Here is a 14,639-nt window from a genome sequence, read left to right on the forward strand (position 1 = left end):
GGTAAAGGTTGAAATAAGAATTGGAACCCAAAACATGTAACCTTTTGATATCTAAAGCTCTTTTTTCTCTCTCTCTTCTCGGTTGTCATTTAGGAATCCAGAAGTAGAGGACCAAAGCAGGAAGTTGAGAGTCCAAATCAAGACCGGTGAATTGATGAATCACTTTGGTCCTCACCGCCTCTCCAAACCAGTACCCCTACAGAAATCTCTCTGGAGACCCAGGTTTTCACCTCCACTCTAGCAAAGCCTGTGCTCTAATTTCAGGTGATGATGAGAATATCCAATATCACATATGTAAAGGACACAGAATGTATCTGGTTTTTCACACAGAGTAACCCCATTTGTGACCTTTCTTGTTTTTAACTTTAACCCTATTAATCACTGATACCAGTTCAATTTTATAGAATTGGGATCAATATGATTCTACTTTTGACTTAACATCATCAGACTCAGCCTTCTGAAACAATTTGTCTCAAAGTAATGTCACCACCCTACCTAATGCACTGTAATTTGGGACTGCACAAGAGACCAAACAGTATATGAAGTCCCATGCTAGAAGTAGGGATGGAGGCACAGGGGAACTGAGCAGGAGTCTCTGCAAAGTACAGACGGGTGCCCTCCCTTCCTGCTCTCCCCACCCTTCCCTCCCTGGAGCTGTAGAAGTGGGTTTAGGTGCCTGGTAGCCTGGTCACTGAGAGAAGCAGGAGAGGACTTCCTACTCCTGTGAGCCCATTTATATTTGGGAAATGCTCGATACACCGGGGACTGCCTGTATTTGGAAGGTTCATTAACTCAGCATCCTGTTCTCAACCTCTAAGCTGCATTTTGGAATCCTTAGTCCGTATTTTTATTAAGCCTTAAAATTTCTTTTAATGTGCATTTGGTGCCAACTTTTTTCTAGAGCTGTATCAAAAATGAGAAACCTGTACTCACATCACAATGTAGTTTTGATAGGGGTGTTTTGGTTTTACAAGACAAGATTGGGTATAACCATTGAATTAAACGTAGCAATCATGTCCTCGAAAAAAAAAAAAAAACCCATGCTAAGCTCAGTCCTTTGCCTCTTCTCTCCGTCTAGACACTCCATTTCTCCAGATCCAGAGGTGGAAGTCATGGACCAGCCTTTTTGCCACTGTGTGAAGAAGGCTTGGGAATCTGCAGAGGTGGTGCTAGAACCCCCACTGCCTTTGCCTCTGAGCTCAAAAGATTTGGGGCCATGGCCTCTCCCTTTCTACCCTAAGCTGGGGGAGCCCTGGTGGGACAGTATATATTTCAACTGGGAACTACTTTCTACTCTGTGTGGGCTACTGAACCACACCTGCCCTCAACACAGCCACTCATCTGGAGCCCAGAACACTTTGGAGCCAGACTTAGACCTGTCTGCATAGGAGCCATCATCCATGAGCCAAAAGGAGTCAGACAGCCTCCAGAGAACAGGGTACTACAGAACATTGGACAGCTACCTGCCATGGCTGGCTCTTAGCCACATCCGTCCAGCTCTGGACACACCCCCCAGAGATGGAGATCTGTGGTGGTGGAGACCTCCAGAATGATGCTGTCCTCCCCTACTCCACCCTGGATACATGCTACTTTTGAACCATGAGGCCTTAGGACCATATGGCCTTAGGAAAGCTGAAGGATCAGCCTGGGAACTTGTCTCTTCATTTAGTCCCTATTAAGACAATAAATGTGTTTTTAGAGGCCTTTCATAAATGTTTTGTGCCCTTTCTCAATAGTAGACAGAATTACAAGAGGAAAGAGAGGGGAGGGAGGGTGCATATGTGAGGAAGTCCTTTTTCTCTCCCATTAGTACTCTGAATAAAGGTATGGAGCTGGAGAAAGGAAAAGGGTGAAGGGTGAAAGGCCGGGGACAAAGCTCTGATCCTGAGCTACCCTTGGGACCTACTAGCTGTAGGAATTTAGAGCTCTCCTCTTCTTTGGTCCTGGGCAGGGTTGGGTAAGAAGTGTTCAAGCTGACCAGGGACAAAGGAGTGCCAATTTTAGCTTCATACAAAGTCAGCCTTAAAATCTGGGTGAGTCGGGGAGTGGATATACAATGAGGCAGGGATCTGAGAATCTGGTTAAGTAGGATATCTTTCTGCTTGAACAATTCTTCTGAGTTTAGCCAAGGAACAGTTCCTACATCTTTAGTTTCTCTGCGGTTCTACTCTACCCACCTTCCCTGCCCCAACCATAGAGCTTGGCTCCAATCAGTGTGTGATCTGGATCTGTAGACATCCCATCAGGATCAAAAGAGGTCCTGGAAAGCAGCCCTCCTGGCTCCTGCCCCAAGATTCCTGTGTGAATGAAACTAACACACATGTAAATGATCAAAATGTCTTTATTTAAATAATTCTTGATGGAAGGGCTTATAAGGAAAAATGTAAAATTTCAAGATGTGATGAGGGGAATTTGCTTTTTCTTTTATATTTACCCTTTTTCTCATCTAAAAATCCTGGACAATGGCAAACTAACATTCTTGAAATAGGGATACCTGGCTGGATCAGTTGGTACAGCATGCTACTCTTGATCTCGTGGTCGTAAGTTCAAGCCCATGTTTGGTGTAGAAATTACCTGAAAATAAAAATCTTGAAATATCCTGAAACTAGAAAAAAAATCCTTAAAATACTTAATTATTTTATGAGGAAAAATCTAGATTCATTCTACCCAGGTTGCTACAAAGAAAAGAGATTACAATAAGCTAAAGTATGAAGTTGAATGTGCAGTGACTGTTGTTTCTTTTTCTGGTTTTGGTGTTTTTGCATTTGGGGCTTTTGGTTTTTGTGCTTTTTGTCTTTTTTTGTGACAGAAACAATAGTTTAAGCATAAAGGGTTTGAGCAAATTAAGATAGCTTCAAATCCAACAGAAAGGTGAACAGAGATTTTTCTATTGAACATCAGAGAATGGGTCTCAAAGCACAGTGCAGACTGACACACCAAGACAGATCCTGGCAGCAGTCAGAACAGACTGAATCAGGTGGCCACCACCACAGCTAATCGCCACCCCTAGTGAGTGTTCCAATGCCCGCTAGGCCTCTCCAACGGCTTGTGAGGAATGTGTGCATGGAATAATCTTCATGCACTGTCAGAAGGTAAATGCTGCTTTCGTGCTAACGTACAATCTGTAAGAACTCAGGAAAATTAGGTTTATATACTTGCTATGGCACAATTCTGCTCACCAGTTCATAGCCTAGAGAAATTCTCTCACAAGTCTGTAAGGGACTAGTATAGGTGGTGATGGTGACCGAGTGGCAATCTGAGTGTCCACTGGGGACAGCAGATGGGTAAGGAGTGGCAGAGACTCATCAGAGGCTAATACACCAGACTGGGAAGCAATAGATCAAAGTCCATGTAAAGATCCTAGGAATTGGCAAATGAGTGCAAAATGATAAATAACCTACAATCTAATAGTTTTTACATGAATTGAAAATAGAAGCACATGGAAAAATAAATCACATGTTACAAGACTGGCTGATAGAAAAATACACATTTAAGTAAAATAGTATGCAGAGGAAGAAGGGAAAGCAAATAAGGGAAATAGCTTATAATGCACATGATTGCATTAAAATGGATAGGGTTCAGCAAAAACACTATTGAAAATGTGACTTTAAGTCAACCCATTTGCCCACGAGGTATGAAAATCATAGCAATTTTGGATGTCCCTTTCAGGTAGTTTAGTGTAGACCAAAATAGAAAAATTACAACTCTAAGTAGGTATGAGGCCCCTTTTCCCGACCCTACCTACTCTCCTCTGCTCACTCCTTACCTGATGCACGTGCGTAAGGCCCTGGTTCTCAGTCCATCGCTAACGTGAACGAGCTCTGCGATGTCAGACTATGATCCGGCTTCACCGGAGTCTCGTCTCCACTGCCAGGCAATGCCTCTGTGAAGGGAAGAGAATTGGTTTAGTAAGTGTGACTCGTCCAGGCTTGTCTGCAACCGTCTATGTCGGGTGGAGATGTCAACACTGGACCAACCTCCCCACCCACCAGCCAGTCCTCGGCCTGATTCAATCATCAAAACCCAACTTCAGCAGCGGCTCCATAATACGCAATTTTCCCCTTAATCCTACGGGGCTCTGAGGCACTTTGCAAGGCAAATAGGATCCGCCCCCGGGACTGGGACGGTCCTTCGCACGCCCCGCCCCCCAGAGCAGCGCCCCGACCTGAGCCGGGTGCCCCCCCCCCCCGCCCGCCCCGGGCCGCCTGCCCCGGCTGGGGGAGCTGCCTCGCGGGGCGCAGGTCCAGAGCCGCTCCTGCCCCCGGGCGCCCGGGCACTGCCGGGGGCTCAGCCGCCCTCCTGCCGGCGCCCCCAGGCCTGCGGGGACCGGCGCCGCGGTGCGGGCGGGAGCCCCGGGCCGGACCTGCCGGGGCCAGAACCGCGGCCGAGCGCGCGCGTCCAGGCCCGGACGGCCACGGAGCTGCGGGCACCGCGACCCAGGGACTTCCAGCACCTTGGCCCGGGCCCTACGAGGAGCCTGCGACCCGCCCCTGGAAGTTCTTCCTGCAATACAGAACGTTCCTTATTTTTCCTCTCCTGGATGACTTACAGATTCTTTTAAGTTAGGAGAAAAACGCTCTTAATGGGATCTATGATATGCCAAGGACTTTCACCTCTACTTATAGTCGTCAGGGTTCTCTTACCGCATATGTATACAGCAATTGAACCCTCCTTCCTACTTTCCAGGGTGGGCTTACCTCTCAGAGGGTGGCATCAGGCGCAATAGGAATATAGGTGGCCTTGGGGCAGGAAGAGCTGGAGGTGAACTAGAACACTTTTCCGAAGTCAGAGGTATTATTGGCGAGGGAGGGAACAGCAGAGGACACCTGGTCAGGGGTCTGTCTCCCTTGAAGCTGAGTGTGACCCTCCAGCTGAGTGCGGAGAGCAGATGTCAGCGTTCCTTGAAGGTTTTGGAGGATGCACTAGCAAGGGGGAAGGTACAGGTTAAGTTTAGGGGGATAAATAGAAAAAGGAAGATCTTAAGCCTTGTGCTATCTGAATTGACAGCTGTGGGGTTCCAGGGCATCAGCCCCGGGTCAGACAATTCTAGCAGCTACAGAATCCACCTCTCCCACCTTCTCTTGGGACCTGCCTTGTACCAATATCCATATGGACTCTAGTAAAGATCCAGCAAACGTGAAGGCTCCTGAGTGCAGCCATTTGGCGTGGTGAGGCTGTGGCCTCGGAGTCTTAGATGCTGCAGAGAGTTACTCTTTCCTGTTGGTGTCCTAGGAGAAAGATTTCTACTTCTTCAGTCCTGCAGCCTGCACACTACATGAAAATGGCTGGGCTGGGAGATGTGAAAAAGCTTGTAGTAAGGACACGTTTGTCTTTTAAATTTTTCTGTCCCCTCAGATATTAGAAATCAAGACCCAGAAAATGGGCGCTGGCATTAATTTAGTCTTCCTATGAGGACATTTCTCCTTTCGCACAGACAGTTCTACATTTCAACACAAACCATTCTTGACTATGATGAGGTTATGTCCCAATAAACTCATCATAAGCTGAAAATACCAGAAGATGAAAACGCATTTTATACGTCTAACCTACTGAACATCACAGTGGAGCCAGGCCTACCTTCACTGTGCTCAGAACACTTCCCTTAGGCTACAGTTGGGCAAAATCATCTAACACAAAGCCTATTTTATAACAAAGTGTTGACCCTCTCACATAATTTATTGAATGCTATACTGAAAGTGAAAAACAGAATGCTTGTGTGCAAACACGTATGAGAACAGAATGGTTGGAAGCACATGGGTTCCTGACCCTCGTGATCATGGGAGCTGTGGGGGTCACTGTCCAGCATCACAAGAGAGAATCGTACCATGTATCACTAGCCTGGGGAAAAAATTCAAATTCATACCTCAAAGTACAATCGCTATGGAATGTGTATCACTTTAGCACCACCATAAAGTCAGAAGATCATAAGCCAAACCACCGTAAACCACAGATATCTGTGTAGAAGAGCTGAAGTCTTGCGATTGCTTCAAAAACTAAGACAAATGGACATTTGCCTTGCCCGCCTTACAGAACTGAGTAAGCACACTCGGTCATTGGGATCAGAGAATGGAAGTAGGTGGTCAGGGGCACCTGGGTGGCTCAGTGGTTGAGTGCCTGACTTGGCTCAGGTCGTGATCATTGGGGCCTGGGATAGAGTCTCACATCAGGCTCCTGCTGGAGCCCTCTGCCTGTGTCTCTGCCTCTCTCTTTCTGGTCTCTCATGAATCAATAAAATCTTTAAAAAAATAGTAGATGGTCAGAGAGGAGTTGGAGTGGTTTTGTGGTTTGGATGTAAAGGGAGCTTCCCCATCTGATTGGCCTCCCTTCCTGTCCAAAAGTCTCTCTGTCTGCTCTTCTTCCCCTCCCTCTCGTTCAGATTTCTTTTAACGACAAGGAGGCAGGTTGGCCTCCACAGTATGGAAAGACATGAGTCCCATAGGGGAGGAGTGGCTTTTACCCTGCATCAGCCCTGGGACTGCCAGGTTTGAGGGCCCAACAGAAACAAGTTGTGGACAAGGATGGGAAAGATCAAAGAGGACATGAGCTCAGAAGACAGTGAAGCATGGGAATCCAGGCGCAAGAACTAGAAATTGCAAAGAAAAGAAAATCTCAGGGAAAAAAATTGAGATGAGAGAGGAAATGATTCAGGTATAGAAGTTCCAAAATATGACGGAGAAAGGCTGACAGAAAACAATAGAATGAGGAAAAGAAAAAACAGCGCCATAAAAGGGCTATTGTTGAAAGAAATTCAACAACAGGAACTGGATCCCGTGCGTCTCTGGGATTGCAATTGTTGAAAATTAGAGTTGTATAGATCTTGTTCCCCTGTTACCCCTGCTGAATTTCTGAATTTCCACTGCCCCAGACTCGTCTACCTGACTATGTATCCCAGGGCCCAGAGCAGCTATCTGCCTTGGGCACTGAGGAAATCCCAGCCCAGAGAGCATGGGTGGCTCAGCGGTTTAGCGCCACCTTTGGCCCACGGCGTGATCCTGGGGTCCCCGGATCGAGTCCCACGTCGGGCTCCCTGCATGGAGCCTGCTTCTCCCTCTGCCTGTGTCTCTGCCTCTCTCTCTGTGTTTCTCATGAATAAATAAGTAAAAGCTTTATTAAAAAAAAAAAAAAAAAGAAATCCCAGACAGTGTCCCTTCAGCCTCTAGCTATGGAGAACCCCAATTCCCAGTGGCCACAAGCGAGGTGACCTGCTGTCAGAGCACTGAGGTGAAGTGGAAGGCAGTTGTGGCCTGGACACAGGAACACCACATCACCAAGCCTGGAGAATGTGGACGTTATGGGCTGCGATTCCAGAATTGGCATGCTTGCTTACAATCCCTATTTCCACTCTGATGAATTGTCCTCTCCACAGTGGCAATGGTGAAAGCAAGCAACTTACAACAGTGTCCAGTTCTGTGTACATGTTCTTGGGATAGCCAGCATTTCAACTGGAATGCTTTCCAGTTTCTGCAAGCTGCCACACTGGTGCCCACACAGGAACATTTGCAGAGTGCCCGGAACACTGGAAGAGAAGACAGACATGCCAAAACCAGACAGATGACTCCAACTCCCATGGACCTCAAATCACTACCTGGAGAGTTGGCAAAGCACAAGAATCCGACAGACTCACTTCCAGGTATACTTTCCTGGCCAACCTGCTCCAGCTGGTCTATAGAGAGCTTGAGAGAGTCCTCAGAACCGGGACCTTATGAGCACCTCCTTCCTCTGGGGCCAGCTAGAAGAAGACACTGCCAAGATTCCTCCATCTGCTTGGAGTGGGTTGACTCCTCCTTGTCTTCCTGCTTGTGGGCAGCTGCCACCTGTCATTTGACAAACAGGAACTTTGAGATCTCAGCTTGGAAATCTTGATTGTATCTTCCTTAAAAATATTCTCAATAAAAGCTCTATTATTCTTCTTATTGGATCTTCCTCTTAAAAAATTATGGCTCAATTAAGATATCTCCAATTTGCTCAGTAATGATGTAAGAAGTTTTTGTCTTTGTTGTCTTTATAAAATTTTTGTTCTTTTTTCAATAAAACTGTACACAAATGCCAGCATCTTTTTGTGTGAGTGTGTGTGTGTGTGTGTGTGTGTGTGTGTGTGTGTAGGGGAACTGGACAGCTGTTGGAAAGGAATGCAATTTAGGGTCAGTGTGTACCTCAATGGAGGTCTTATCTGGGGTCCATGACACTCTGGGTTTGAGCAGCAGGAACAACCAAAAATCACCTTTGGATAGGGACTATCAGTGAATGATCCTGGTCATTAACTGGAGCAGCTGCCACCTTGCTGGCCTCAAAGACAGCCCTGAGATTTGGCAGATAGGACAATAGATGAGAAAAGGGAGTATTGGAAAAATACAATTAAGAGGTAGTCCTTGGGCAGCCCGGGTGACTCAGTGGTTTAGCACCGCCTTCTACCAGGGGGTGATCCTGGAGACCTGGGATTGAGTCCCATGTCGGGTTCCCGGTGCATGGAGCCTGCTTCTCCCTCTGCCTGTGTCTCTGCCTCTCTCTCTCTCTCTCTCTCTCTCTCTCTCTCTGTGTGTGTGTGTGACTATCATAAATAAATAAAAATTAAAAAAAATTTTAAGTAATCTCTATACCAACATGGGGCTCAAACTCACAACCCCAAGAGTAAGACTCCCATGCTCCACCGACTGAGCCAGCCAGGCACCCCCTTCTTTATTTTCTAAGATATCACACCATGTTTCCCCCTGTTACAAGATTCTCTGCACCACCCTTCTGGAGCCAAGGCTATAACTTACCCAGGAAGTAATGTTTACTTGATCTTTCCACGGAGAATTGAAAAAGCGTTGTTTGTATCCACCTATTAAACCCAGGATGATATTATTTCAGTCCTGTTACTTCAGTCAATTCCAATTCCTTCGATTAGGGCTAGCCTGTAAAACATAAATCATACTACTTTGAGCAGTTGATATATGCTGGAGACACTGATGTGCCTTTCCTTAAATACTTCAACTTTTTTGGTTTAATTTTTACTTCTAAGAAGTGCAAGTTAAAAAAAAGACAATTGTTGAAGATAAAAGATTGCCAGAAATTCCATCTTTACTTTTCACTTTTAACCTTACTGTTTATTTTATTCTTTCCAAACTAATAACTGATCACCAGGAAAGGGGAATGAAATGTGGATAAATAGTCCCTGAATGGACTATGGTAGATAGTCTACAATCCTCCTTGCCAATGACCACAGACAGAGATGGGAGCACAACTTCTTATTAGCAGCTCTAAGGTCAAAAACTTCTTAAAACCTAGTCTTTTTATTTCACAATTCGGTCCACTAACTATGGGCAACAAAACAGATCTGAAGTAAATATATATCAAGCTCTTTATTACAATCATCATGAATATTTTTTTAACATCATGAATAGTAATGCTACATTACAGAATGCTACCCCAGACCAGGATGTCACAGTTATAATATCTCAGAATATGCACCTTCTAGTCCATCTAAAATCCTCTGCATTCTGAATCCTAAAGCACATCTGTCCCTAATATTTCACAAATACTATTGAGGTACTATGTTTATCCTAGTTATATATAAATATGAAATTATATTATACATTAGGATTTTAAGATTCATCAATTTAGCTATAAGTACGACTTGTTTTTCCAATTGCTACAGACCGTGCTCTAGAATGAATACAGGACATTTTACAGAAATCTCACAGTTGCCTCCAACCCCCTTCCCTCACAAACAATATCAAGATGAGCAGCATCTTGTAGGAATCCCCAGGGACCCAGACGAGACCCTTTCTGTGATACGGGTCCAGGAATGGGGTTTAGAGGAACAAAGGACACGACCTTCCACAAACACTGCCATCATGCCTTTCAGACTTAACAGCAATACCAGCCTTTTGACAGGTCTATTCACTTCAAATCCTTACCACCAGAGCAATGAGTCACCCATGTTTCTAACTTGTGTCTACTTGATAGTTTCATAGTTTTATTTAGTGTGTTACCTTCTCAAGAATGATTTGAGCTTCTCTCCATGTTCACTTTAGCCATTCTATATTAGCCTTCTATTTAGTGTCATCTATCACTTTTCATGTATCCTTCAATGAATGGAAGCTTTTCTTCTTTCCATAAACTGTCCCTTTTCCCAGCCATTGTCCATAGTGAAGCATGTCGGGATTTCCACGTTAAGCTACCAACCTTCTTCTCATCCTTTAGCCTTAGCTGTAGGAGGTTCTCCTACTGAAGCCGATCCTGAAGCACGGTTCTCACCCAGGAGCTTCTCTAATAATTTCTGACTCTCACTAACAGTGGGACCCACGAACAGGGGGATAGACTACAGGCTACATGGCCCCTAATTAAAAGGAAACACAGCACCACCTATGAAGTATTCTTGTCCCTAAAAATTCAGTCTAAATGCAATCACACCGCTAAATCTAACAATATACAAGAGTTATGAGGGGGACGCCACGGTGGCTCAGTAGGTTGAGTATCTGCCTTCAGCTCAGGTCATGATCTGGGATCCAGGATGGAGTCCGGCTTCGGGTTCCCCATGGGGAGCCCACTTCTCTCTCTGCCTAAGTCTCTACATCTCTCTCTGTGTCTTTCATCAGTAAATAAATAAAATCTTAAAAAAAGAGAAAGAGTTATGAGGAATAAAAGAATAAGCAACACATAGCAATCAATCAGCCAAATCCAGAATGTGGACAATTGTACAGGATATATTACCCTGCTTTTTCAGAAATGAAAGGGAAGGGGGAAAAAAGGTGGACTGGGGATAATAAATCAAGAGTTTTAAGAGACATATATTAACTATATGCAGTGCACGAACCTCCTTTGAACCCTCATGTAAAGAACTCAAGTACAAAAAGATAGTTTGAGGCAACTGGGGAGAATTTAATGAGTACTGACTACTAGGTGATATTAAAGAATTCCTGTTAAAATTATAAGATAATGGCATTATGAACAAGGTCTGATCTGTTTTACTTGAATGCTACCGTATTGATGAGTTCAATGAAATAATGTCTCTGATCTGCTTTAAAGCATTCTACCTGAAATCTGGGACACGTGAATCAAACAAGATTGCCAAAGGTTGAAAGTGGTTAAAGACTGTAGCAGCTGTGTGAGCCAAGACCTATACCTACTACTTCACTGCCTTTCCTGGAAACCATGGCTCAGAGAGTTGCATCATCTATATTTACAAAACTGCCCAGAAAGTAACAAACGGTGAGATAGAAGAAATAGAACACCCAGATGCCTGAGATATTTATATGCTTGCTTTGAATCAATACATCGTATTACGCCAAGCACACACTTGCCAAATTCTTTAAGCCCTCCATTCCATTATTTTTTCCTGATCCATAAATGTTCCATCCACCAGGGTTTGGGACTTACAACCCGGGGTATTCACTCTTCAGCACTACACATGGCTAAGGGGTCTTTCATGGCTTCAGGAAAAGCAGAACACCCACCAATACCCATATTTGATGGAGTATTCTCAACATGGATAGAACTCTCCAGCACAGCGTTTCTGAAATCAGGTGGTCCCTGTAGGTTCATAACTTGGAATAAATATTCCACGCTGATGAAGGACCTTGATATTAGGGGTAGCTATGCTAGTGTGAAGGGAGGAATACATGGGAACTCTCCCTCTTTTCTGCTTAATTTTGCTGTGCCCTAAAACGACTTTAAAGAAGAAAGTCGGGGTGCCCAGATAACTCAGTGGGTTAAGTGTCTGCTTTGGCTCAGGTCATGATCCCAGGGTCCCAGGATCAAGCTCCCCATGGGGCTCCCTGCTCAGTGAGGAGTCTGCTTCTCCCTCTCTCTATTCCTCCCCTCTCTTGCAGTCTTTCTCTCTCTGTCTCAAACAAATAAAGATAATATATTTTTTTTAAAAAAGAAGATCTATCAAAATGAACAAACGTGTTTTACAGGAAAGAGTTGGGGAAAATTATGGTACATCTGAAAACCCAAAACTGTGTAGCCCTTCAAATAAAATGAAGTAAATGATTTTGAAAAGCTGTCCTACAGTACCACAAACCCAGCACTGGGTGGGCTGCCGGCTCCAACACCAGGGCTTGGAAGAAGTGGAAAAGCCAGGCTGGAGAGGAAAGCGCTGTGGCTAAGCCACCAGGTTCAGGTAAAAGGGGGCAGAGTTCCAGGATCCCTGCCTGAATGGACATCAGGTCACAGGACTCTCAGCTTCCACCAGCAATGACCTGTCTCAGCGTTTCTGGGTCCCATTCAGCCACATGGTCTAGAGAACTCCCTTCCCCTGGATCTGCTATGGCCCAGTTGGAAACTCAGTATCAACTCCCAGGTAAGCTTATCTAGGTGGCTTTTCAAACTGCTGGTAGTACAAAGAAAGTCTCCAGATCTCCCTTATTCTCAGCAGTCTGAGGTCTTTGGCTGAGCCTCTTCTCAGTACCTGGATGCTGCAGGCCCATGCTTCTATCATGTGCAGTGCGACAGTAACCAGGGTTCCCCCACCTCTTGCGGGCAGACAACCAAACCCTCTCAGCAAAACAGATGAAGCTGTCATCCATCAGGCTCCTGGATGGCAAAACAGTGTCTGAGCCAAGAGAGACAAGGAAGGAGCGGTCCTCCAGTCTAGCACTTTTAATGAGCAAAAACCCAATGCTGAAAACTGGATTGCTTCAGAAAGCCTGGCGTGGTGAGAGGAAGCAGGTAAATATGCTCTTTCTGCATGACATTAATCAAAGCAAGTTCAGGAAAGCTTTACAGGTCTAACTGATTGGGATATAGCATTACATGGTCATAGCAAGTTTCCTTGCATCTTCTGAGAAGCAAAATGAAACAAAGGGGGATCCCTGGGTGGCGCAGCGGTTTGGCGCCTGCCTTTGGCCCAGGGCGCGATCCTGCAGACCCTGGATTGAATCCCACTTCAGGCTCCTGGTGCATGGAGCCTGCTTCTCCCTCGGCCTATGTTTCTGCCTCTCTCTCTCTCTTTTTGTGTGACTATCATAAATAAATAAAAATTTTTTAAAAATTAAAAAAAAAAATGAAACAAAGGAACCAAGGCTTCCAAGGAAGATATCTACACCTGCCCTTCCTCTGTTGAGCCAATGCCTGGAGATTATTTTGCATACACTCCTTCCTTTTTCATTCATGAATACCTGTAAGTGCCTATATTATGCTACATGGTGATCAAGGCCCTGGAAATACAGTGATTGATAACACAGATGTGAATTATGTGCGATGTGCCTGACACATTCATGGGAGGAAACAAGCAGGAAACATGCTCACAAATTAAAAAAATATATATGTGTGTATGATAAGTACTATCAAGAATATTACACAAGATAATTGGAAAGAATGTAGCTGGGAGGGTGCTAAGCTAGGGCAGTCAAGGAATTGTCAGATATGGCGGTGTCCTTTCAACTGTCCTTTTTTTTTTTCTTTTTAAATGCAAGTTTAATAGCCCATTGGCAATAGCTTTTTAAGAAACAGAAATAACCGCCTGCATGCCACAAATATGTCTTCATTGGTATCACGCGTCGCTTTGACAGCCGTACAACTGAATAATTTAATGGAGGAAGCCGTGCAGAGTCTGAGACAGGTGTTATCAGCAAGAGGGAATATAAAGTACAAGGGCTCTGAGTCTAGAACAAGTTTAATACAATCATGAACAGATAGAAAGCAACTGGTGACCCAAGTGGGAGGTATCTGGACTGGAACCATCCTGTCCAAGAGGGCCTCTTGGCCTCCAGGCAACCATAAGATGTGATTTGGATGAAAGATGGAAATTTCAATTCAGTTTCAATCGATTGCTGACAATAAGACTACTCAGATATATGATATTGATCCAGTAAATTATGAGATTGGCCAGATATGTACCCAAGAGATTGGTAAGGGAGATCCAACCAATTGTGTGTAAGGGTGTGTTTTTGCATTTTCTTCCTAAGTGTATCAGATTATATTACCCCATATCATTTGGGCTGCTTAGTTTCTAAATTATGACACACTAATGTCTTCCAGGACAGAATAGAAAAGAAAAAATGTGTAAGAGCAAAACATTGTAAGTGATCTTTCAAGGAAACTTTCACACTCACTGGAGACCAGTAACATTTTGATTTAAGAATAAGTGTAACTTTAGATTGTATAAATCAAGATTCCCTAATAAAATCTCCTGTCACAGTGAGTAGTTTCTGGTTTGGGGAGTTAGATGAAACCAAGGCTGCTCAGCAGGTTTCTACCTTGGTAATGTGAGTCCCCACTGCGAAACCCCACTGCTCTGGGTGTGACAGCCCCCCAGGTACCACCCACTCTGTACAATGCAAGTGAAATACACTGTTCACGCCTGGGAGATACATTTCTGCTCCTTAGCCCAAGAAATGCTGAAGCCACTTTCCTGGGGTCACCACTGGAATCCTCAGTGATCCCTTGCCAGTTGGGCTTACTCTTGCTCTCAGGGTCCATCCTCCAGACACCTAGAGACCACCCCTAGGAATTCACATTGCTCAAGAGAGTTCCCATTCTTGTTTTTAGGGAAGGCTTCACACGTGCCAATGTAAGTATTTTTTGTCTCTTCTTTCTCTAGACTTGACGTGGCAGTCAATTGTGGAGGTTCACTTCTCTGGATTTAGCACTCCAGGGGGTGCCTCTTTTGTTCCTGGGTTTGTTTGTGGGGGGTTTCCGGTGGAAAAAGGTGG

At 44.8% G+C, this 14,639-nt stretch overlaps 1 long non-coding RNA gene across 1 annotated transcript; it reads right to left on the minus strand.

Annotated features, from left to right (window-relative positions):
• Positions 1–2,448: 2,448 nt before the first annotated feature.
• Positions 2,449–8,876, minus strand: LOC121487829. The gene is made up of 6 exons (XR_005986918.1): positions 8,760–8,876; positions 7,625–7,814; positions 7,394–7,516; positions 4,698–4,922; positions 3,767–3,883; positions 2,449–2,574 (listed from the first exon to the last, which is right to left on the minus strand). It is a non-coding gene; the product is annotated as an uncharacterized LOC121487829 (long non-coding RNA).
• Between the last annotated feature and the right edge of the window lie 5,763 nt (positions 8,877–14,639).

This window comes from Vulpes lagopus, chromosome 3 (assembly GCF_018345385.1).
Source record: "Vulpes lagopus strain Blue_001 chromosome 3, ASM1834538v1, whole genome shotgun sequence".
Classification (NCBI taxonomy): Eukaryota; Metazoa; Chordata; class Mammalia; order Carnivora; family Canidae; genus Vulpes; species Vulpes lagopus.